Source organism: Pipistrellus kuhlii, unplaced genomic scaffold (assembly GCF_014108245.1).
Source record: "Pipistrellus kuhlii isolate mPipKuh1 unplaced genomic scaffold, mPipKuh1.p scaffold_m20_p_18, whole genome shotgun sequence".
NCBI lineage: Eukaryota > Metazoa > Chordata > Mammalia > Chiroptera > Vespertilionidae > Pipistrellus > Pipistrellus kuhlii.
Genome location: NW_023425493.1, coordinates 13,447,261 through 13,470,623, shown reverse-complemented (window position 1 = coordinate 13,470,623; position 23,363 = coordinate 13,447,261). Strand labels below are relative to the sequence as shown.

The window sequence follows — 23,363 nt, the reverse complement described above, 5'->3', positions numbered from 1 at the left end:
GTATGCATCTTTAATAGGCTACATTACTGGTCTCATCCTGGCGGGGATCTAAGAAGCTTCTGATTTCTATTTTCTTGCAAATTAAATGAAAACCAACAAGAGACTCAAAGCCTGGTTTTAGACACCTCTGGCAACCGGTGTGAAGAGCAGACAGAGGCCCAGTATTGCCCAAACTTTCTTGATTGTCCGTTTGCCTCTCTTACTAGGTTTCTTATCGAACTCTTCTTGCTCTCTCTTGTGCCTCCTTATTCACAGTCATCAGTTTTGTCTTTAGGCATGTTTTTCTCACCAGGCAGGGATGGGCTGTTTTAATGATATTAGTTGTGTTGTTTAGAAAGTTCTTTCCTATGCCTGGGCCAGGGTAGGGGGCCGAGAAGTCCTTTTTGTCACTGCCTGTGGGATTGTCACCTACATTATAAAAACAGCACACTTGGTATGCATGTCTATGGGAGGTCTTTTTATTCATGCTGTTAACATGCCATGTGTACCAATTACCTTGTGTGATCCATGCCTTTTATTATTTTATTTTCTAAATATATATATTTTTAATGATTTCAGAGAGGGAGAGGGAGACAGAGAGAAACATCAATGATGAGAGAGAATCATTGATCAGCTGCCTCCTGCACGCCCCCTAGTGGGGATAGAGCCTGCAACTCAGGCATGTGCCCTGACCGGGAATCAAACCGTGACCTCCTGGTTCACAGGTCGACACGCAACCACCGAGCCACACCTGCCAGGATGATTCATTCATGCTTTTTAAACAAAAGTTTTTTTTTTTTTAAATGCATCTAGCTGCTTCCTTATTTATTTTTCTTTATAACCTCCCCCCATTGTGCTTATTTTTTATTTTTTTTTAACTGTCACTTCCAAAGATCAATTTTGTTTTCTACGTAGGAGAACAGATTCCTCTCTCCCTGCAGTTCCTCCCGTGCAGTGGCACGTGGGCCCTGCAGCCACTGGGAGTGTGTTTTGTTTCCTCCTTGGCCTTACCAACAGCATGGGAAGGCCTGTCGCCTCTTTAAAGAGGCAGGAGCCTGGGCTCACCCACCCTGTAGGCCAGGTGGGCAGGAAACAATGCTTATGACATTCTTTTCATCGGCTCCATGTGTGACCTCCCCGCAGGAGGTCAGGCAATAAAACATTTGAGTGAACTGCTGAAATGTTTTGTATTTATTTACAAGACTCGTAATCACAAGACTGATCCCAATAAACTCGACAAGTCACAGTGATGGAGGAAAGTCTATGAGGCGTGCAGAGCAGTCAGCGAGGGGGCTGGGGGCCTTTGGATTACACTGGGCATGCCCTCCTGTCCCCACCGTGGAGAGGCCGTCAGCAATTCTGGGGCAGGTCCTGGGTGTCCGGTGAGGAGTGGGAGGACACTGGATCTGTCCTCACCTGCCGCTGAGCTGCTGGACGCTCTGCTTTTACCGTCCAGGCAGCCCCAGTGTTTGACTTCTGTTTTGCTGAAGATTCTCAGTTCTTCTTTAACTGTTCTCTTCCGCCATGCCCAGTGGATTCCGAGTTTTCTGTGGTATTGGAGTGGATGATTGCATTGCCTATCACGGCCTGATGTAAAGCAAAAGCATTCTCGTACCTTCTACGTTTTGTCATTTTTATTGTCACTGAATTTTTGTTGTTAATCCTCATCTGAGGATATTTTTCCCATTTATTTTTTAGAGAGAGTGTAGGGAGCCGGGGGGAGGGGGGGAGGAATGGAGGGAGAGAGAATGAGAGAGAGAGACAGAGAGACAGAGAGACATTGATGCAACCCAGGTACGTGCCTATGACTAAGAATCGAACCTTTGACTTTTTGTTGTTCGAGCCAACGCTCTAACCGCTGAGACACACCAGCCAGAGCAGAATCAGATCATTTAAATCAATGGTGAGGGCTTTGATATAGGAACACAGTTGTAGTGCTGTAGAAACATGCTTTCCTCTATCTAGCTTCTTCAGGGATTTTTTCTTTCTTTCTTTTAAAAGTAAAGCACTCATCTAATTAGGGAGGTAGTTTAAAACCAACAGTTCTGGAATATAAAAGAGTGCTTAGGGCAGACATTCTTGGGACATTTTTGCCAGGTTACCTTTTGTTTTGTTGTTTGAAGGTAAAGACCTACCACATTTTGTAGTTCAGCTTTATAATTTTGTCTCTATGTAGTTTCTGTTTTGCCGAATTTAACGTTACTTAAAATAAAATGAATAGCTATTGTGTTTAGACATAGAGGCAATAACGGACGACTCCACCCGTCCTTATTCTCTTGCTTGGACCCAGCTGACCCAACGGTCCAGTGGGATTTTGGATAGTTTCTCTTGAGCCCTCAGCTCAACAGAACCCATTAGAAATTCATTTTTGGAGATTCGGCCTCTCTGTGTAGATACATTACTTACTTGGTCATCATCTACTGTTTTTCATTCTTTGTGAAATGCATCATTTACCACAATGGATGATGCAGGATAATAATATTCTAGGCCAAAAAAAAAAAGAAAAAAAAGAAGCATATATTGGGAACCGTTAGTGTAATACAACATTTAACCCTCTCAATGCCCACAGTGAATGAAGAAGTGAAATAAAGTATGGTTGCTCTGGAAAATAACTCACCCCATTCTAATGAAGGTTGTCTTGAACCTACCGAGGAGGTGTCTCTTGTTAGTACTGGGGAGCAGAGACGAGTGGTGTTGAGAGGCTGGAGTCACATTTTCCCTGGGGAGAAATGGCTCTAACACAGCTGCCCGATGTGGTGCTTCCTCCCCCCCCACATGACAGTGAATTCATCCTTGGGGAAAGAAGTCCATCAGTGCTGGAGTTTCAATACCCAGTTCCATCTTTTTTTTTTTTTTTTAATATATTTTTTTACAGAGAGGAAGAGAAAGTTAGAAACATTGATGGGAAAGAAACATGGATCAGCTGCCTCTTGCATACCTCCTACTGGGAATGTGCCTGCAACCAAGGTACATGCCCTTGACCGGAATCGAACCTGGGACCTTTCAGTCCGCAGGCCGACGCTCTATCCACTCAGCCAAACCAGTTAGGGCCCCAGTTCCATCCTTAGACAAACGTTGCAAACTGTGTGCTAGATGGTGTGCAGGCGGTAGCTGAGGGGTCATGAAAAGATACCGAAGCAAGGCCCCATTTTCAGAGGATTTTATTACAAGTTCTTCGTATTTTAGGTCCCCATTTTCTAAAGAAGCCTTTAGTGTGAACTTTACATAGGTTAAGTGTTTCTCTTCCCTCCCCTCTTCCCCCCTGCCTTCAGTTTCTTTTCCTTTCCATTTTATCTCAGAAGAAGGATGCATTTTGCTTTGCTGGGGTGTTTTTGCACATTTGCACTTGTGGTCCCTGGTTACTGCTGTGATAAGGTGCTGAGTGTGGGTGGTTCGCTGGTAGGTCTCTCTTTAGCTATTTCAGCTGTATTATCCTCTTTACATTTGGTGGGTTGGCTTAGCAGCATCTCATGTGTCTTTCTGACTTTAAAAACTGGCCTTCCCATTACTCCTCTTGAAGCAGAGGAGTTACTGGCAGATTCCTAATGGTGGTGTGGACAGTAGAGGAAACGTTCACTTTATTTTTAATTTTTTTAATTTTTCAATTGATTACAGAGAGGAAGGGAGAAGGAGAGAGAGAGAGAACTATCACTGATAAGAGAGAATCCTTGATTGGCTGCCTCCTGCACGCCCCCTACTGGGGATTGAGCTTGCAACTTGGGCACGTGCCCTGACGGGGAATCGAACCCTGACCTTCCTGGTTTATAGGTTGATGCTCAACCACTTAGCTACACTGGCAGGGCAACAAACAAACAAACAACAACAAAAAAAACCTCCTCTTGACTTTGTTGGGTTTTGATTGTTTTCAGCTGGAAATAACCTGCATGCCGGGTGGCACATTCTGGGGGCAGCCGCTCCCAGAACCCCAGGGGACGAAGGAATGGGTGTGAGCTTTCTCTCTGGAAAGATTAGAGTTTGCTTGGATGGGACACTCAGTACCTGCCGGTCTCCCTGCATCTATTTCTTGCATCCAAGAGAGCCCAGTGCTTTCAACACATAAGATTGTCTTCTCTGCTTCCTTCTGACTCTGTCCCCAAAGAAGACAAAGATGCACAGTCCTGGTAGCAGTGTGGACGGCCTGGGTGAGCCTTCACACACACACACACACACACACACACACACACACACACACTCAGCGAAACTGCACTGTATGTTTGTTTTTGCTCCGGTGCTAATCTGGCAAGAATGGTGCCCCACAGGAAAGTCAACATATCCGAATAAATCATCAGTGTTACAGGAATGCCGGGTTTCAGCCGCCGTAATATCTGCCTCGCACACATTTCTCCGTGATGACTCTTTTAAGCTTGTCCCCGGGGGTGAGGGCGGTTGGGAGGGGGACGGGAAGACACGGTTGTCCCGGCAGAGGATGGTCTGAAGTGCTGGGAATTGCTTTTCAGTTTGCAGAACTATCTCAGCTTCTCCCACGGTCAGCATACCCAACGGAAGACATCAGGCAGAGGTGATTTCTGCTTGGCGAGTGCGTGGCTTCCCCTGTTCGAGGTGGGTGGGGAAGGAAGGGTGAGGGAACTGCAGAGGTAAATGGCTTCTCCGTGACGGGGCCTGTCTGCTGTGCATGTGCCAATTGAAGGAGATTTTTTCCCCCAGAGAACCTGGGGGTGGGGGTGGAGTGGGTGGGGTGAGTCTGCCTCCTCTGGGCTGCGGTGTACTTCCTGCTTTTATGGCTTGGCAAGAGGGGTTCAGGAGAGCTAGACCCAGGTGCCGGGAGCTTCTCTGAAAAGTTGGATACAGCCCTCTTGATCAGATACGGGACAGAGGCCTACGTGAGAATAGCAGCCCCATGGCACTTTGGCTAAGAAAGCTGTATTTTTGCCAAATGTCCCATTTCCAAGGGAGGCGATAGAGCAACACATGTGTGAGAGAAGGAAGCAAAATCCATTTTGTGGGATTGAAAATGCAATGCACATGATGAACTCAGGTTTTTATAAAAACTCAGTGAAATAGTGTGTGAATTTGTCATTGTCCTCTTTTAAGATTTTAAAATTGATTTTGAGAAACGAAGCAAGAGGGAGAGGGAGAGAAAGAAACATTTAAGTGAGAGCGAAACATCAATCTGTTGCCAAGGTATATGCCCTTGACAGGAATCAAACCTGGGACCTTCCAGTCCGCAGGCCAACGCTCTATCCACTGAGCCAAGCCAGATTCGGCAGATCATTTTTAATTTAAATATATAAATCAGATATACTTAAAAGGTTAAAAATCCCTTTAGTTTGAGTTGGTGTTGGGACCAGCATTCCTGGTGGTTTTTTTTGTTTTTGTTTTATAGGGTTTTTGTTTGTCTTACATTCTTAAAAAAACAACAACACGTGTGGTAAGAAAACAGATCAAAGTTGTTGTTTTAACCGGTTTTTAATGTACATCTCAGTCGTGTTCAAGGAGAACACGACTGAGATGTACAGCGGATCTCCAGAAAGCTTCATTTTGCAGAACTGCAACCGTAAACCCTCGAAACACTAATTTTTCCTCCTACCAGCCCCTGGTACCCGCCCTTCTGCTCCTGTGAATTCGACATAAGTGGAATCATACAGTGTTTGTCTTTTTGTGACTGGCTTATTTCACTTACCATACTCCCCCAAGGTTCCTCTACGCTGTAGCATTATCAGAATTCCCTTCCTTCAGAAGGCTGAGTCACATTCCATGGTGAGTAGAGACCCAGTTTTGTTTGTCTGGTCATCTGTCTGGACCCCTTAGGTTGCTTTTACCTCTCGGCTCCTGGGAATAGTGCTGCTGTGAACGTGGTTCGCAAAAACCTCTGTGAGGTCCTGCTTTCAGTTCTTTTGGAAATAGACCCAGAAATGGGATTGCTGAATCAGAAGGCAGCTCTTTTTTTTTGTTTGTTTTGTTTTGGGAACCTCCATACCGTTTTCCATAGCAACTGTATTGTCTGCATTCTCATCAACAGAGTATAAGACTTCCAGTTTCTCCATGTTCTTGCCAAACGCCCCCCTTCCCCCGTTTTTTTTTTTTTAATTAATTAATTAATTAATTAATTTTTAATGCTAGCTATCCTAATGGCTGCGGGGTGGTATCTCATTGGGGCTTTGGTTTTGATTTCTCCAATGACGAGTGATGTTGAGCATCTTTTCAGGTGCTTCTGCAGGCCGTTGTTTTATATTTTTCTACTTAGTAGCTATAAATCTGGGAGCTTTCAAGCGTTGTAAGAGTGTACTTCCTGGTATTGCCTTGGGTCACATGGGAGAATATTCCCGCACAGAGACACAAGAGCTTACCTTACCGAGCCAGCCTAAGCCGAGGCTCCATCAGAGAAACCGGGCGCTGGGGCACGCACCCTCGCTTCTGGCTGTCACCGCTCGGAGGACGTAGCCGCGGACCTGCTGTGTCCTGGCCTGTGTTCGGAGCTCCCCAGGTAAAGCACGGGCCCATGGAGAGGATCTCTGGCTGTTTGTCCCGTGTCGAAGGGCCACTTTTCATCCCGACAGCACTGTGCTGTGGACTGCGATTAAGCTTTTTGAGGGGAGGTGGTGGAGGGCGAGGGAGGTGGGGAAGGAAAAGGTGAAGTGACTGAGCTTTTTCCCTGAATGCTGAACCGTCTCACAGTGGCAGAGCTGAATGCACCTGGGGAGGATGGATAAGCTAAAGCTAGCCATATAAGAGAAGTAGGTAAATGATCCTTTTCCCCTACTTTGTTATTAGATAATCTCCCCACTATGTTATTAGATAATCAACCTACTATGTTATTAGGTAACTAGAGGCCTAGTGCGTGAAATTTGTACATGGGCAGGGTCCCTAGCAGGAGGAAGGGAGGGACTGCAGGTGATTGGCAGGCCGGCCACACCTCCTGGCCGAGCTCCAGGGTCAAGGGGACAATTTGCATATTAGGCTTTTATTATACAGGACACTGACTGGAACAAAAGAGAGTTGGTTGAATCAGTCTGGTGACAATAAGGGCAATGTCTAAAACCCTCAGATCCTGGAGAAGAGTTCATTTAACTCAGTGACAGTGAATGAGTAGTTTCAGGGTTAAGAAGTGTTCTGCCTCACCTCCACACACACCACACCCCCCCCCTGACAATTTCATTCTAGGATTTAATATTCTAGGGTGCACCCCTGTGGACTCAGGATTCATTAAAAAAAAAAAGGGTGTCCATGTTGGGGTCTTGCCCTCCCGATGTCCTTTTCTGAGAGCGCATTCATGGGGCCTGACCACAGCTGCGGTCTCAGAGACAAGGCATTCCTGCCTCTTCCGGGTCTGGGAGGGACTGTCTGGGCTCTGGTGAGCCAGCCGGTTAATGGTTAACTCCTACAACACGCCAGACATAACACCTAATCTTTTGATGAGCCCTGCTGCTCAGAATGAATAATGGTTAACCATTCCTTACCTCTGACTAAGCGGCCCGTATACCTTCCATAGTTTGTTCTCTTCAATAGCTGACTCTGTGAAGGACTTCTTTTTTTTCTTCTTCTTTTGTAAATAGCATTTCCATAGCACAGACGTCTTATGACTCAGTCCTTGCCTAGGAGCAGGTGGTGTCCCTGAATAGTTTGCCACCTTATAAGGATGAGTAGAATAATTCTACCCGTTTTTCATATAGTAGCTCTCTCCCAGCTGTGTGGTGAGAGGCCAGCCAATATGAAATAGCCTCTTCCTCAGTGCAAATACCCTGTTTCCCCGAAAATAAAACAGTGTCTTATATTAATTTTTGCTCCCAAAGATGCGCTAGGCCTTATTTTCAGGGGATGTCTTATTTTTCCATGAAGAGGAATACGGTACACATTTATTGTTAAATGAAAATAAAGGAAATTTATTACCTGTATACGGTACGGTAGTACGGTAGTTGTCAACACAAACCAGACAAACTGTGAATCCTACAGTATCAAGAATTTACCCATTTATTCAATGACAATCATGTCATCATCTTCTGGAACATCATCATAACAATCCAATTCCTGAATTTCCTGGTGAATTTCTCGTGACTCCATTTCTTTCAGAATCAATGGACCAAATCCCTCATGTTTTCGGAGGATGTCTTATTTTTGGGGAAACATGGTATATATGAAAAGACAACTAGTGCTCTTTGTTAGCAGAAGAGTCTTTTTAAATTAAAAAATAAAATTGATGGATGTTAGATAGAGAGGAAGAGAGGGACAGAGAGAGAGACAGATTTGTCGTTCCACTTATTTATGCATTCATTGGTTGACTCTTACATGTGCCCTGACCGGGGATTGAACCCGAAACCTTGCCCGTATCAGGCGATGCTCTAACCAACTGAGCCACACTGGCCAGGGCCGAAGGGCCTTGCTACAAGTCTGCTGAGCTGCATGTGACCGAGATTTTCTTCTTTATGAGAACAGTCCTCCGGGCTGGAAAAAGATAAAAAAAAAAAAAAATCAAATCAAACAAAGGAAGCAAAGACAGATTCGAGACTCCCTCCCCTCACAGGGGCTGTCTCGAGCTGGAGCATGGCCAGTGACCCGGGGGCCCCCTCGGAGGACGCAACCACCTCACTGTGGGGTACAGAGCTGGGCCCCCGGGGAGAGTGCCGCACGCCTGCAGGTGCAGCCTCAGGCTCACCATTGTTAGGGCCAAGGGAAGCCATTGGAGCTCTTGCCCAATTTAGGGACTTTTCTATAAACATTCGAAATAGCCTTTCTGTCATTAAAAAAAGAGAGCTTGGCTGGAAATTAGTGTTTGCAGTTCTGAGAGGTGTGTCCCTCAGGGCTTCAATGCTTTCACACGTTATCAGGGTCCCGCTTCCTTCCTCGGTAATCTGGGCAAGCAGTTGTTCTCGGTTTCCTTTCTCCGTAGAATCTGTCTGCTGTCTAGGCGGAGGGTGGCTGGCTGGCACGGCCGGTGTCTCTCTGGAGAGCTCATTGTAACTCTGGTCTGTACTGACGGTTGGATCTGGGTTGGAGCATTTCTTGCTTATTACAATCTCTTAAGTTAAAAAAAAGAAAAAGACTGGGCTCTTTTTTTTTTTTTTAAAATATATATTTTATTGATTTTTTTACAGAGAGGAAGAGAGAGGGAGAGAGTTAGAAACATTGCTGAGAGAGAAACATCGATCAGCTGCCTCCTGTACACTTGCTCCCCACTGGGGATGTGTCCTCAACCAAGGTACATGCCCTTGACCGGAATCGAACCTGAGACCCTGGAGTCCGCAGGCCAACGCTCTATCCACTGAGCCAAACCGGTTAGGGCTTTTTTTTCTTCTTTTTTTTTCTCTTTTTTGTAGTGAGGGTTTTCCAGAAAGTTCTGAGGGCTGGCTGCATCTCCCATTCAGGCTTTGGCTCTGTGCATGGGCTGGCATCCTCACCTCTCCTCAGACACTGCCTTGGGCAAGGGGCCAGGCATAGTTGTGTCTTTATCTTACTTGACTTTCCTTTGGAATGTGACATTGACCATGGCCTCCTCCTGGAAGTTACCTTCTGGGCGCCCCCCTCCCCCCTGATGTTCCTCCTCCTCCTCCTCCTCCCCTGGGTGTTCCTCTTCACTGTCCTTTGTGGGTGCTCTTTCACTGCTGGATGCAGGCGAGGTCTAGCGTCTGACTCCATGCCTTCCTGACACTTTTCTCGGGGGCGTTCATCTGTAACTCAGACCCCTCTCTCTCCAGGGCCCCCACATTCCGGCTGCCTACTGGGTGTTCCATGCAGTGGACCGCAGATATCTGAACCTCAGAATATGCCACAAGCAGAATTCATTTCATTTCCTTGCAGACCAGTCTCTGTTCCTGCATTCCCTGCCTCGGTGACTGTGTCCCCTCCTACCCAGTTAAAGAACCGGGGGGAGGGGGGGGGCTTGAGGCAACCAAATAAACTTCTCGTTCTTCTTCACGTTTCTTTTGTTTCTTTCTTCCTTCCTTTCTTCCTTTCTTCCTTCCTTCCTTTCTTTCTTTCTTTTAAAAAATATATTTTATTGATTTTTAACAGAGATGAATAGAGAGGGATGGAGAGTTAGAAACATAGATGAGAGAGAATCATCGATCAGCTGCCTCTTGCACACCCTCTACTGGGGATGTGCCCGCAACCAAGGTACATGCCCCTGACCGGAATCGAGCCTGGGGCGTTTCAGTCCACAAGCCGACGCTCTATCCACTGAGCCAAACCGGTTTCGGCATTCTTCACGTTTCTTATCCCATAAGCACCAAGCCCGTTTCCTCACTGTGAGGTCCCTGCTTTCCCCCTAGTCCAAGCCAATCCCACTGTCCTTCAGAGTCCGTACGTCCTTACCTCCCGCGGAAGGAATCCCCAGGATTCCGTCCTAGCCCCTCGTCCTGGGGTTTAATACCTGTCGATCCGAACTTGGTTGAGTTTAGCTGTGGCCAAGCTCATGCTGTAGTTTCCCCAGGGCTGGCAGAGGGGGACCGTGGAGATGTGCCATGTGCTGGCAGTGCCCGAGGACACTTCTGTGGCTGATGGGTGTGCTGCCCTTTTTGTGCAGAGGCGGGGCTGGGGCATCCGCTGCGGGCTTGCTGGCCCCGAAAGCCATTTCTGTCATTTGTTTCGCGTTGGATATGTCATGGGAAGGTGACAGAGGGCGGGAGGGAAGAACACTGACTTCAGAACTCTGCCCTGAGGACTGGACTAGGAAAGAAGAATGCACGAGAAACACCCAAGAAGAGATGGTTCTTGATAATGGGAGGTTTGGGGCGACCACCCGGGGGCTGGGCTAGGTGCTTGGATGGGACAGGGACAGAAAGGCTCCGTGTCCGGCTCAGTGGCCATCGGCTGAAGTGACAGTCCTCGCCTACTCTCTGACTCCCCAGTGCGGCGTGAAGGCCGGTCTCCTCAGAGGCGGTGCTCAGAGGCAGCTGCTTTTGGTCCATAATGTCAGTTGGGAGACTTTTCTTTAGTCTTAAGTGGACTTTGCCGTTTTTGTAACTAGTGGGGAAGAGTCGGGAAACGGTGACGTCCTTGTAATGACCAAGTCCTGGTTCTACAGTTTGGAGAAGGAACCTGAGTGTCTTTTTTCTCATACACCCCCCATCACCAGGAGATGCTGTGCACAGAATGGTTTGAGTCCTGGGGAGCAGTTGCTCCAGACTTGTCCTTACTGTGGAAGCTCAGAGACTCACCTGTGAGATAACATAACTAAATAGACATAAGGCCAACCAGCCCTGGCCAGGTAATGCAGTTGGTTAAAGCAGTGGTCGGCAAACTCATTAATGTCAACAGAGCCAAATATCAACAGTACAATGATTGAAATTTCTTTTGAGAGCCACATTTTTTAAACTTCTTCTAACTCCACTTCTTCAAAATATACTCACCCAGGCCGTGGTATTTTGTGGAAGAGCCACACTCAAGGGGCCAAAGAGCTGCATGTGGCTCGCGAGCCATGGTTTGCTGACCACTGGGTTTATAGCATTAGCCCCATATGCCAAGGTTGCAGGTCTGAAATCTGGTCAGGGCACACAAGAATCAACCAATGAATGCACAAATAGGTGGAACAACAAACTGATGTCTGTCTCTCTCTCTCTCTTTCTCTCTCTCTCTCAAAGTAATACATAAATGTTTTTAAAAAGGCATAAGGCAAAACTTAACGGAGTAGTTGCAGTCATGTACGTTTGCTACCGGACAGGTAGAAATATTTCCTATGCAGGTAGGTAAAAGAAAAACGACTCCTAAATTATTGCTGGTGTTCATCTGTGCTCTTCTGCAGCTAAATATGTCTCGTGATTTTCTCTGATTGCCCCAAGGGGTTGTTCGCAGGCCGGCATTACCCTAGCAGGGTCAGGAGAGCACACGGCAAAAGTGTGGCACTGGGTGCCGAGAGAGGGAAGAACCAGCCCCGGAGAGCTGGTGGCAATGGAACTGCCCCGAGCGGAGATTTGAAGTGAAAATGGACCACTCGTTTTGGTGTCTCTGTTTTTTTAAACCCCGTTTTTAAAGTTTATCTTGTCCTGCACACACACACCTGCACATTGGAGATAAGAATGGACGAAGGGCCGCTGATGACAAATGCGTGGCTGTGTTTGAATAAGGTTCTCTGTCCTGATTGCTGAGCGGGGTCCAGGTGCCGGGCCTGGGCTGTCTGTCAGTGTCTTTCCCACCCCAGGCCCGACGCAGCGTGTGCTTAGGCAGATTACATGTCACAGGAGGTTACTTTGAGGACTTAATGAGCAGGACTCAGAAGAAACGGTTGTCATAGTAAACACTGGTCGTGCCATTTCGTTGCACATTTTTTATTGTTCGCTTTCTAACAGAATTGTATTTAAATGTTACTTTGCATGGCATGTTTCTTCGAGTATAAACTAATATTACGATTTTCATAACTTGGGTTTAACACCCAAGATTCTCCCCCTTGGATTTTGTCTTTTTGTTTGGAGCTTTCTTTTGAGATGCTTTTGTGTACTTTTGTAGGGTTAGGCTGCTAATGTATATATTATCAGTAACCTAGACTAAGGTTTTTTAAAGTTAGAAATTTGAGCAGCTGATTTAATTATTCTGTAATCTTTGAAACCTTAGAGGGAAATCTGGTTACATCCTATGCAAATAATTGGTAGGAGCCGAGTTGTTCAGCCACCAGGTTTTAATGTCCAGGAACTTGATGGCATCCACAAAGCAGGCTGGACGGCTGAGTCTCACCACTTCTATTTCATTTATGTTTTTCATATATATTTTCTGTTATTTTTTAAAATGTTTTTATTGATTTCATAGGAAGGGAGAGGGAGAGAGAAATGTCAATGATGAGAGAGAATCATCGATTGCCTCCTGCACGCCCCCTACTGGGGATTAAGCCCACAACCCAGGCATGTGTCCTGGCAGGGAATCAAACCAGTGACCCTTTGGTTCATGGATCGATGCTCAACCACTGAGCCACACACTGGAATTGTCACTCATGGCCTGAAATGCCACACAGGAGTTGCTGCCAGAAACACTCACATGGAGATCCAGTTGCCCTTTCGCCTCCTCAGGTGACTGGTCCAGATGTGTCACCAGGAGCAAGATTCCCTGTGGGAAATGTAGTGGCTTTGGAAGTTGAGTTTCATGTGACGTGAAGGGTGTTTCTATATTCAGAGACATCAAACAAAGCTGAGTATTATTTTCTTTTTTAGGAGTTGTCTCATAGGCATTTTTAGAACATTTATCCTTAAATTAGAAATAATACAACAACTTTGCAGATTAACATTTTAAAAAAATTACCGTTACTTGAACTTTGGCAGACTTTCTGAGTTCACGTAAATGGATAAATTTTCTCTGTAAAATGCTGGCTTTGAAGTATTCTTTTGAGGGCAGAGATAAAATGTATTCAACTTAAACTTTTAAGTTAAGTTTATTTTTTGCTTGAGTAGGTGAAAGGTGAATATGATACAGAATTTAAAAAGTACACAAGAGCCAGTGCACTGAAAGATTGCTGGTTCTATACCTGGTTGAGGCACATGCCTGGGTTGTGTCTTTGGTCTCCAGTCCATTGGGTTGTGTGCAAAGGGCTACTGATTGATGTATCCCTCTCACATTGATGAGTCTCTCTATTCCTCCCTCCCTCCCTCTCCTCTTTTCCTTCCCTCTCTCCCTTTCCCTCCCTCCCCACTCTCTAAGAGTGTCCTCAGTGAGGATTGAAATAAAACACACCAAGATTATACAATAGAAAGTCTTCATTCCACCCTCAGGTCCCCTCTTCCCTAAGGATTGTAAGCAGTTTGTAAGTTAGTCTTCCAGAACTATTCTGTGTCTATATACACCCCTGCCCTCGCTTTTCCGCACATCTAGTACATACGCCACTCCTGTTCTCTGTCAGTATTGCCTCTTATCCCAGAAGCCATTTATTTCAGTGTATAAAAGGCCTCCTTGTTCATTTTTCTCTTACTAGTGTGTGCATGTGCCATTATTGACCGTCTTCTGTAAGGAGCTTTTAAGTTGTTCCTGGGTTCTGTAATGACCAATAATTTTTTTCATACACGTAAGAGTGTTAAAATAAATTTCCAGAAGTAGAATTGCTAGGTTAAAGGCATTTGCCCTTGTGATTTTAATAGATATTGCCAAATGGCTTGCCATGGGAGTTATACCACCAGCAATGTATTGGGGGACAAGGTAGACTATTGGCTCTGAAGTCTTTCTCTTGGGGGTGGGAGTTAGAGAATTTGAAAATATTCAGGTAATTTGAATATATATATATGTGTGTATATATATATATATATATATATATATATATATACTATTATATAATGTATACGTATTTAATTATACTTTGATCAATATTTCCTCATTGTGTAGTCATATTGCCGAATTCTTTGGAAGCTGGGTGTTTAAGTGGCTCGATGTTTACAACATCGAGAGCTATCTGTCAGATTGTGAAAAGGTGAACAAGGAGGTCATTTGAGGAGCTTTTGGATTCGTGTCCTCCCTTTCCGTCTATGCTTCTCAGAATTCTTTAGGATTCAGCTCGGTGTTGCCTTCTTCCGTGGAACCTGTAATCAGTCTAGCTCTTGTTGGCGGGGGACACATTTGCACCCGTCCTCAGCTCCATGCTCTCACTAAAAGGGATCTGTGTCATGCTTGTGAGCCACGTCGGGAGACCAGATGTTAGAGCGGTTTTAACTCCTCTCTCTTTGCCCTGTGATTTTCCTCTAGTTCTTGGGACAGAAACAATATAAGGTTCAATAAATGCTATTTTCTCAAATTTCTAAAAGCCCTCTCAAGTACTTCATTATAACAGTTTATTTTTTAGAGCAGGGAAGTAATAATGACCATTGTAGGAAACTGTAAAAAAATATAGAAAATTTTATATAGCAACAAATAAACGTCATCCGGCATTTCGCCTTCTAGAGATCATCACCTCATCAGTTCTTTTGGCCTTTTCTCTCTCTGTGTGTAATTAAATTGGGAACAACATGTCAATGCAGTTTTATAGTCTCTCCTTGTCGCCCTGCCAGCAGTTGACAGTTTGAGTATGTCCTCCCAGAGCTTTTCCTGTGCACGTCATGCGTAATGTGAAGTGTAAAGAAAGTTTCAGAAAATAAATTAGAAACTAAATCACGCCAAGCATAAGGCTGCACCTGCTTTTGGCACTCAGTGCTGTGGTCAGCTCCTTGTGTGTGTGTATAGAGCCTGCTTCTTTTCAACGTATGTACCATGTCCCATACAATACCACATCTCCGTGGTATGCGCTTTTTCCTGTTATAATTAAGGCTGAGGTGAACATATTTTTACACAGATACATGTGGTATTTTGGATAGGTTCCAGAAGTGGAGTTACTACGAGTGTAATGAACGGTCATGCATGCCTAAGTTGTGACTAAGGGTAATGTCAAATTTCCCCTTAACAATGTCCTACCTGTGTATATCCCTGTCAATAACATCGTGATATCTTTGTCAGCACTGGAATGATCAGCCTTTTTTAATTAATTTTTTCCTTTTCTTCAATTTGACAGGGAAAAAAGTGGCCTCTTATGCATGTATAATTTACATTTTACTGATAGTGAGGTTGAGTATCTTCATATGCTTCTTAACCCGATGTCTTTCAACTATAAAGTGTCTTTTTTTGTTTTGAAGTTTCTTATTGAATTTTTATGATACTAACTTTTCTGTCTTTTACATATATTGCAAGTATTTTTGTCTCAGGTGGTTGTCTTATAATCAATCCACTTTCCATTGCCTTTAGCTATAGAGGCATTTAAAATTCTGTAATAAAATCTGATAGTATTTAGGAGAGATTTGCATAGCTTCATTTCTTACATTTAGACTGAGCTAGATTGAGAGAATGATTCACTTGTACTATTTCCTTTCCCCTGTAGTTTCATCATGAAGATTGGTATATTTTTGCATAGTATTTTTACGACTTACCAAAGTAGTTTCATATAATAATAGATCAAATTAAAATTGAATGACGGAAGTTTATATGTTGCAGGTGAACTATTTTTTGATGATTTTTCAAATCACTCTCCCGCTTTCATTTAGTTTGGGTTTTCAAATCGTGTTCCCCGGTCACTTCAGGCATCTTAAGACTTGGGTCTGGGGTATCCTGGAAGATGTGCAACTCAGTTCTGCTTTTATTGTAATGTTGCACCTGAAAATGAAGGTGTTTTCCTTTAAAAAGATCCAGAAAACCAGTGATTGGAAGTTTGGGGAGCTGGGCAGGGTTTCCCTGGGGGGTTCCAGTGTGTTGGTGTTGGTCATGTGTGTGGCCAGTGTGCTTTGGGGCTAGAATTCCTTGCCGTGAGGACTTGGGCGGAGCTCCCTGGGCAGGGCTGGGCTAGGCCTCCCTCTCTGTCCAGCCCTATCCTGTTACAGTCAAAATATGTCCCGCAGTCTGACCTTCCGCTCTAGAACACTTTGCACACTATTATTCCCCATTTCCTCTTGGATACCTCTCTCATCTGTACCCTGGGATCTCGTCATACAGAAGCAATAAATACTTCAGAGCATAAATATTTTTGTTAAGAGCTGAAGCACATTTTCTAAGTCTGTGAACACCAGGGAAGTTGAAAAGTACCGAGTACATTTACAAACTAACACCCAGGAATGACAGGGGAGTTTTATTTTTTATGCTTAGAAAAGGAACACGAAGTGTTGTTTATCCGTGGGTGTGAAAAATATATTAAAATAGTGTATCATGACTATATTCAAACACCGTTTTTCTTGCCCCATCTTGTTTTATTAACTTCAGTCTTGTCCTAATACATTTCTCTTGGAGTGGATGAATGTCACATTATTTATTACTAGAGGCCAGTGCATAAAATTTGTGCACTCAGAGGGGAGGGTTCCCTCAGCCTGGCCTGTACCAGGAGCCCTTGGGGGATGTCCAACTGATGGCTTGGGCTTGCTGGGGAGGGAGTCTAAGCCGTCAGTTGGACATCCATAGTGCTACCACGGAGGTAGGAGAGGCTCCCGCCACCACTGTTGCACTTACCAGCCATGAGCCCAGCTTCGCTGAGCGGTGCTTCCCCTGTGGGAGCTCCCTGACCACCGGGAGGCAGCTCTTGCATTGAACATCTGCCCCCTGGTGGTCAGTGCATGCCATAGCGACTGGTCATTCTGCTGTTCAGTCGATTTGCCTATTAGCCTTTTATTATGTAGGATTTGGACTCCATTGAGCTACTGCAGATTTTTTGACTGTTTAATTCGTATTCCTCACCTTAAGGGATCAGCTGATCCTTGAACAATGTAGGGGTTAGACCCCTCCCTCCCCCAAATCCTGCACAGTCAGAATGCGCATAAATCTTTGGATTCAGTTGGTTAGCACACATTTGTATGTAACATATACTGTATTCTTACAGTAAAGTAAGGTAGAGAAAAGAACATTTTATTAAGAAAACCATAAGGAAGAGAAAACAGTACAGTACTGTACGTCTTTAGTGAAAAAAGTCTGTATATAAGTTGCCCTCTGAAGTGCAAACTTGGTGTAGTTCAAGGGTCAACGGTATTTAATTGTTTTTCAGAAGGTACCAGATAAGTTTCAGTGCTTAGCATCGTCCCTTTTGGGGCTGAGGCTAAGAAGAGAGGCTGCATCTTGCCTCCAATGCTGGCCCCAATTTTCAGACAGCTCTGGTTCACCCAAAGTAGTCATCTCCTGAAGGAAGATGTATTCCAGGTTTTCTTACATAGAGTATTGAGAAAAGGCAGAGATTAATACAGTATTATCTCTGGGCGGGGGGAAGGGAGGGTCTAATACAATACGAATACTCCGAAGATTGTATAGGGGCAAAGTAGATGTTTCTGCTTCTGCCTTCCTCCCTCTGAGGTCAGAGGTGTTCCATGTTTTTCTCCAAGCTCCTGTAAGCACAGACACACAAAGGATGACTGGTTTGGCTCCCCCCTACCCCCTTACATGTTATTCTGCAACTTTTCCCTCTTGCCAGTACACCCTGGGTGTCACTCTGAACCAATAGATTCTATTCTAGTTACTAATAACTACATAAGACCCTAAATAATTTTTTATGCCAAGATTTCTTTGAACATAACTCTGTTATGGATATCCAGGGTGTTTGTTGAGCCTTATACATAACCCTTAAGATTCGTTGCTTTTATTTCCTGTGAAAGTTTCCCAAAAGTGGCATTGCTGAGTCAGAGAACGTGTTAATTATAGTGGGGAGGGGTTTGGGGTTGCAGAAGCTTTTTAAAACGTTGTTGGTTCCTGCCCTCTTACAGTCCAGTGGGAGAACAGATGATGTGCATTCTTTTCCTAGGGATTTATTTTTTTATTGCTCAGTAGATGGTGATGTTTTTCCCCCCAAGGAAAGTTTGAAATCCTTAACATTCTGAAATAGGTATAAATCAAGGGATCCTCTTTCATGAGGTGTACTGTGTAAACTGGGATTGTGAGGATTAAATGATGTAATGCGTGCAGATCACTGAGATGATTTTATAGCTGAAATGGTGACAGCTGATATAATGCTACTCCTGAAGGAAGACTCATTCCAAACTCTCCATTTATATAGAGCATTGAGGAAAGGCAGAGATGAAGCCATTTAAAGTTGGCTGTGCTCCTTAGCGATGGATTTGTCAGCAATTGTGCATGTTTACATTTTCCAGCTGTTAAGAGCTCAGTCCAACGTGGGAACTGAAGCACTTGACCTTTGCCCTCCTGTCCCTGCTCCTGTGCTCATACCCTGCAGGGCCGCAGGCGCCCCCCGGGCCTGGGAGCCATCCCACACGCAGCGTCTTGTCTCGGTGGCCCAGGCTTGCTCTGCCCCAGGCGGGGCAGCTGAGCAAATCCTCAGCTTGAGGTCAGCGAGGGTGACAGGAGTGGTCCTAGGCCAGTGGTCGGCAAACTCATTAGTCCACAGAGCCAAACACCAACAGTGCAACAATTGAAATTTCTTCTGAGAGCCACATTTTTTAAACTTAAACTTCTTCTAACGCCACTTCTTCAACATAGACTTGCCCAGGCCGTGGTATTTTGTGGAAGAGCCACACTCAAGGGGCCAAAGAGCCGCATGTGGCTCGCGAGCTGCAGTTGGCCGACCACGGTCCTAGGCTAACACAAGGGTTTTAAAAACAGTGAATGTATTGTCGTCGGGTGGACAGGCAATGCCATTTCTTCGTAACGTCGCTCAGAGCTGAGGGGTGCAACCTAAGTTTACCCACGTTTCCACCTAGGTAGTGTGTGTGTGTGTGTGTGTGTGTGTGTGTGTGTGTGTGTCTGCTAGGCAGGGGATGGAGAGGAGAAAGGACACATAAGCTGGCGTGGCTGTACGTGTGTGCATGAGTGCTTGTAGTCTGTCTACATGGAGGTGTCTGCATGTCCCATGACTCCCTGTTTGGAGGCTCTGCGTTCCCCCATCAGTCATTAGCATTTGGTTACTCCAGTTGGGATTAGGCAACCCTTTACAGCTGACACGAGTTTGTACCTGTCTTCATTCCTTCTCCCCTCTGAGTCAGAGCCTTGGTTCCGGAGGAGCGATTGCCCCGTAACATTTCGAACCCGCTCGGCTGTCCCCTGACTCACTGCCGCGGCCACATACCTGACACCCACCGGGCGCCCTGTCACGGCGCCCAGGCGGGGGGACCTGTACTTGCTTGCCTCGCGCTCCTGTTTTGTCTCCCGAACTTCAAAAACCCTCCGACTCTGGGCTCGGCGGAAAGCAGTCTTGATCCTTGTGCTGCTTTAGCAGGCGCTCGGTTTCCTTGCATTTCCTGCAGCACTGGGCGAAACGGCACCGATAATTCCAAGGGCAGCGAGAGCACACATGTGCAGGGTGCCAGCACGTGGGTATTCCTAACTCCCGGGGTCTTCCCGACAACGCTGGTGGCGGACCCTGTTATCGCCCCCGCGTTGTACCTGCAGAAAGTGAGGTGGCCTCGGAGCCTGTAGATTTCAGTAGATGGTGATGGTTTGTTTTGTTTTTTCCCCAGAGGAAAAAAAAAAACCTGCCTGGTTCTACCGCTGGGAAGTGGCCCCTGTGTGGAGGTGACCCCCCATCTGGGCGAGGCTGGCTGGTGGGGCTCGAGGAGCCTGGGAACCAGGGGAACTGAGCTCCAGGCCCGCAGGCCCAGGGCCGAGACTTGGCAGAGATGCTGGCTGTTGCTTACGTTGGGAGAGGAAGTGACACAGATGAGTCCTCTCCTCCCAGAACCCCGGACCTGGGAGGGCCGTGGAGGGAGCTCAGGCCCGGCAGGGCAGGAAGGAAACGGGGGAGGGAGGTGTGGAAACCGCTGGGAGGTCACTGGCAGCAGTGGGCTTTCACTGGGAGGGGAACGGAGAGCCCCTCTCTGCGGCCCTGTGGTCCCTCGGGGCGCGCATGGCAGGGGGGAGGGCCAAGCACACGTTAAAGGTGTGTTCGTCCGCAGAGTTCCTTCTGTTTTGACGAGTGAGTCACATGACCACGCTGGAAAGCCTCTTGGGCTGCCCTTGTGATCGGGCTTCTTGGAATGGGTTTGTGAAGAGGTTGCGTGCGACGTGCTGGGGTTGCCTCTCTGCAGCGCGGACGGGTGCTCTGGACGGAAAGCAGGCGTCCAGGTAGGAGGCATGGGGGGCGGGAGACGGGGTGCTGGGGCAGGGGCAGGGCTCCGGTTCGGTGCCAGGCCCTCTGGATCGGACATCCCAGGGCTGAAAACGGGTCGCCAGCCTCAGGGGCCATCCCTGCCGTATCTGAATGAGGTCCACCTCGGGCGGGCGAGCAGAGAGACCTCATAGAATGTGGGAGCTTGCTCTTGTCGGGTTAGTTTCCTCTCGCCAGGTTGTAGCGTCAGCTTCCATTCTGGATAGTGTGTGAGCCACGGTTCTTGGAGTCAGAACATGGGGTCAGATAATGTCCGTCCGTATTGTGGGGGGCTAGTTCTTAACCTCTGCAGCCCGGGTGCCCTGGTCTGTACCATGGGGGCATGGGGACTGACCGGAGGGCAGGAGGGCTATGGGAAGAACCGCTCCGCAGTGGCCTCGTCCTTGTACCGGCTCTGAACACGGAGGCGCTCCTTACCGCCTTCTCGGTGTCGGACACGGGGGGAGCGTGTGCTCCGGTTCCTGGCTTCGAGCGGCTCGGGCACCCCCGGACCCGCATCACTGAGGGTGCAGATGCGGATAGCAGAGAGAGCTGCAGTTGGGGAGGTGCGGCTCCTGCGGTCTCCAAGGAGGGAGCCCTCGGGGACAGGCATTCCTGGCAGGAGAGGCAGAGAAGGCTCACTCGGGAAGCAGGCCGGACGCAGGCATTCTGATAACGCTACCTGATGCCAGCGGGGCGGGGGAGACGCCCCTATCTGTGTCTGACTGACCGGCCTTTGCATGTTATCCAGCTCGTCCTTGTAGCTCCAGAAAGAAGTTTCCCCGCCCTCTTTTAAACATGGAGAGCTTACGCTGTCAGTTTGGTCCAGTTCAGTGGTCTGCAAACTCAGTGGCCAACAGAGCCAAATATCAACATTTAAATTTCTCTTGAGAGCCTGTCTCCCACCTTTAACAGTTGTCAGCATGCCCGATGTCGTACCCCTGACATTCCCCCGCCCCCCATTATTGTGGAGAAAAGTCCCAGACCACCTACTATTTTATTCGTAAATATTCAGTGTGCACTTTGATTGTCTTAGAGAAGATTCAGGAATATCAGAAATGGAAATGTTCGTATTTGAAGATCCTTCTGGTGGGAAGATCTTGCCTCTTTAGACAAGGCGGTCATCCTCAAAGCTGGGGGTGGGAAATGATATTATTAGAACAATCACCTGGGGGAGCCTACAAACCACTTGTCCCCTCAGAATTCGCTTCTGCATCCCCTAGTCCCCTCAGTGGGAGATCTCAGCCTTTGCTGCATTGTGGGGTTGGTTTGCTCCTGAGCGTTACAGCGGGAATAAAAGCCAGGGGACCACTGCTTGCGGGTAAAAGCGATTCCAGGCAATGGGAGCTTTACCTGGCAAGAACCAATTTGTTGTTATTTTTAACCACCATGGGTGGGGGCTGTTTAAAAAAAAAAAAAATATATATATATATATATATATATATATATATATATATATAAAATTTATTTATTTATTTATTTATTTATTTTATTTATTTATTTATTTTTGCCCTTTTAATCAGAATATGCTGGATATTACTTGTTTCCATTTGCTATAGGGAGTTTTTTGGACAGAGTCTGCCCTCCTGTGGAGTGCTTATTTTTATGTACTGAGTGGCCAGATTATTATGATCTCTGAACACATAATAATCTGGCCACTCAAGTGTATATCCTATATAATAAAAGGCTAATATGCAAATTGTCCCCTCCACTAGGAGTTCGACCAGCAGGCAGGCCGGCCAGCCGCCCATGTCCCCTCCCCCTTAGCCAGGCTGGTCGGACCCCACCCATGCATGAATTCATGCACCGGGCCTCTAAAATACACACACACACACACACACACACACACACACACACTGAGTGGCCAGATTATTATGCGTTCAGAGATCATAATAATCTGGCCACTCATGTAGTTTACCTGTCACCTGCCTCCTTGCCTTTTTTTTATCCTGAAAACATGCTTTTTCCTTGTCTCCTTGAAATCTGCGAAGGGCTACAGAACAAGGTCCAGAGCTTACAGGCACTCCCAGTGCACCGATCGTACGGGTGCTCTTGTTTCTGAGCACAGTGTGTGTTGTAGGAATGAAGAGCTTTGTGGTGGTGGACTGGCTGCTCAGCAGAGGTGTGGGTGCTGGTCCCCGGTCCCAGCGATCCTCAGTGTGGATGAGGCTGTTGTGTAGCCACCGTGCATGCAGGTGGGCCTGATGGGCGCGGGTTAGCAGGACTCTGACCTCTCACTCCAAAGCTAGCTGAAGGAGGTCTCCACAGGGCACGTGCGTGGGTAGCACGTGTTTCTGGACAAATTCCTCTCCATCTCACCACTGCCTTTTGAAAGTGAGTGAGGAGGCGAGAAATGAAGGAATTAAACAATGTGACCATTCTGCTTTTGTTGTTAAAAGGGAGGGCCTTGCATTTTACACCTTGCACAACACTCTTACTTGGCCAAAAAGAATTGGACGTGTGGATTTCATTTGGGTATTCCACAATAAAATGTATAGAAGAAACGAATAGTCTAATTTCCACCATACAAAACTGACTTCTGTCCTGCTCTTCTTTAAGGGGGAAATCAGAGAAGACATTTTCCCCTAAGCTTTTCTTTCCCAATCCACCCCACCCGACCCCACCCCACCCCACTCCACCCGTCTTTAAAATTCTCCTTCGGAAAATGACACAGTATTTTTTACAAAACCCAGCTGAGCTGTGCCCGGATTCATACACAGGATGGACGGGTTGCATCAGTCTTTCCTCTCTCACACCCAGACGAGGGTTGCATAGCTCTGTGAGGTGTGCTTGGGAGTTGTAAAAATATGGAATGCTGGAAAAATTCCAGAGTCTGTTGGTAAATATAGAACTCAGCTCAACAGCACTTAGCTTCTATCGGTGATTTTTCGAACTTGAGGGGGGGGAAAGGGCAGGTATCCATAACGTA

At 46.5% G+C, this 23,363-nt stretch overlaps 1 protein-coding gene and 1 long non-coding RNA gene across 5 annotated transcripts in view; one reads left to right on the top strand and one right to left on the bottom strand.

Annotated features, from left to right (window-relative positions):
* The window catches only part of PTPN14 (protein tyrosine phosphatase non-receptor type 14), a 137,812-nt gene that overhangs the window by 26,263 nt on the left and 88,186 nt on the right, over positions 1-23,363 (top strand). Inside the window, exon 1 of one of the 4 annotated variants that reach the window (XM_036441844.2) lies at positions 20,062-20,227. The exons of 1 other annotated variant lie outside the window; for it this stretch is intronic. The gene's annotated coding sequence lies outside the window, so the exon portion shown is untranslated. Of the gene's footprint in view, positions 1-20,061; positions 20,413-23,363 lie in introns of those variants that run through there. 2 more of the 4 variants (XM_036441845.2, XM_036441841.2) reach the window with 2 other exon arrangements.
* On the bottom strand, positions 1,545-19,764 carry LOC118721178. The gene is made up of 4 exons (XR_004988638.1): positions 19,735-19,764; positions 19,304-19,589; positions 10,574-10,587; positions 1,545-1,556 (listed from the first exon to the last, which is right to left on the bottom strand). It is a non-coding gene; the product is annotated as an uncharacterized LOC118721178 (long non-coding RNA).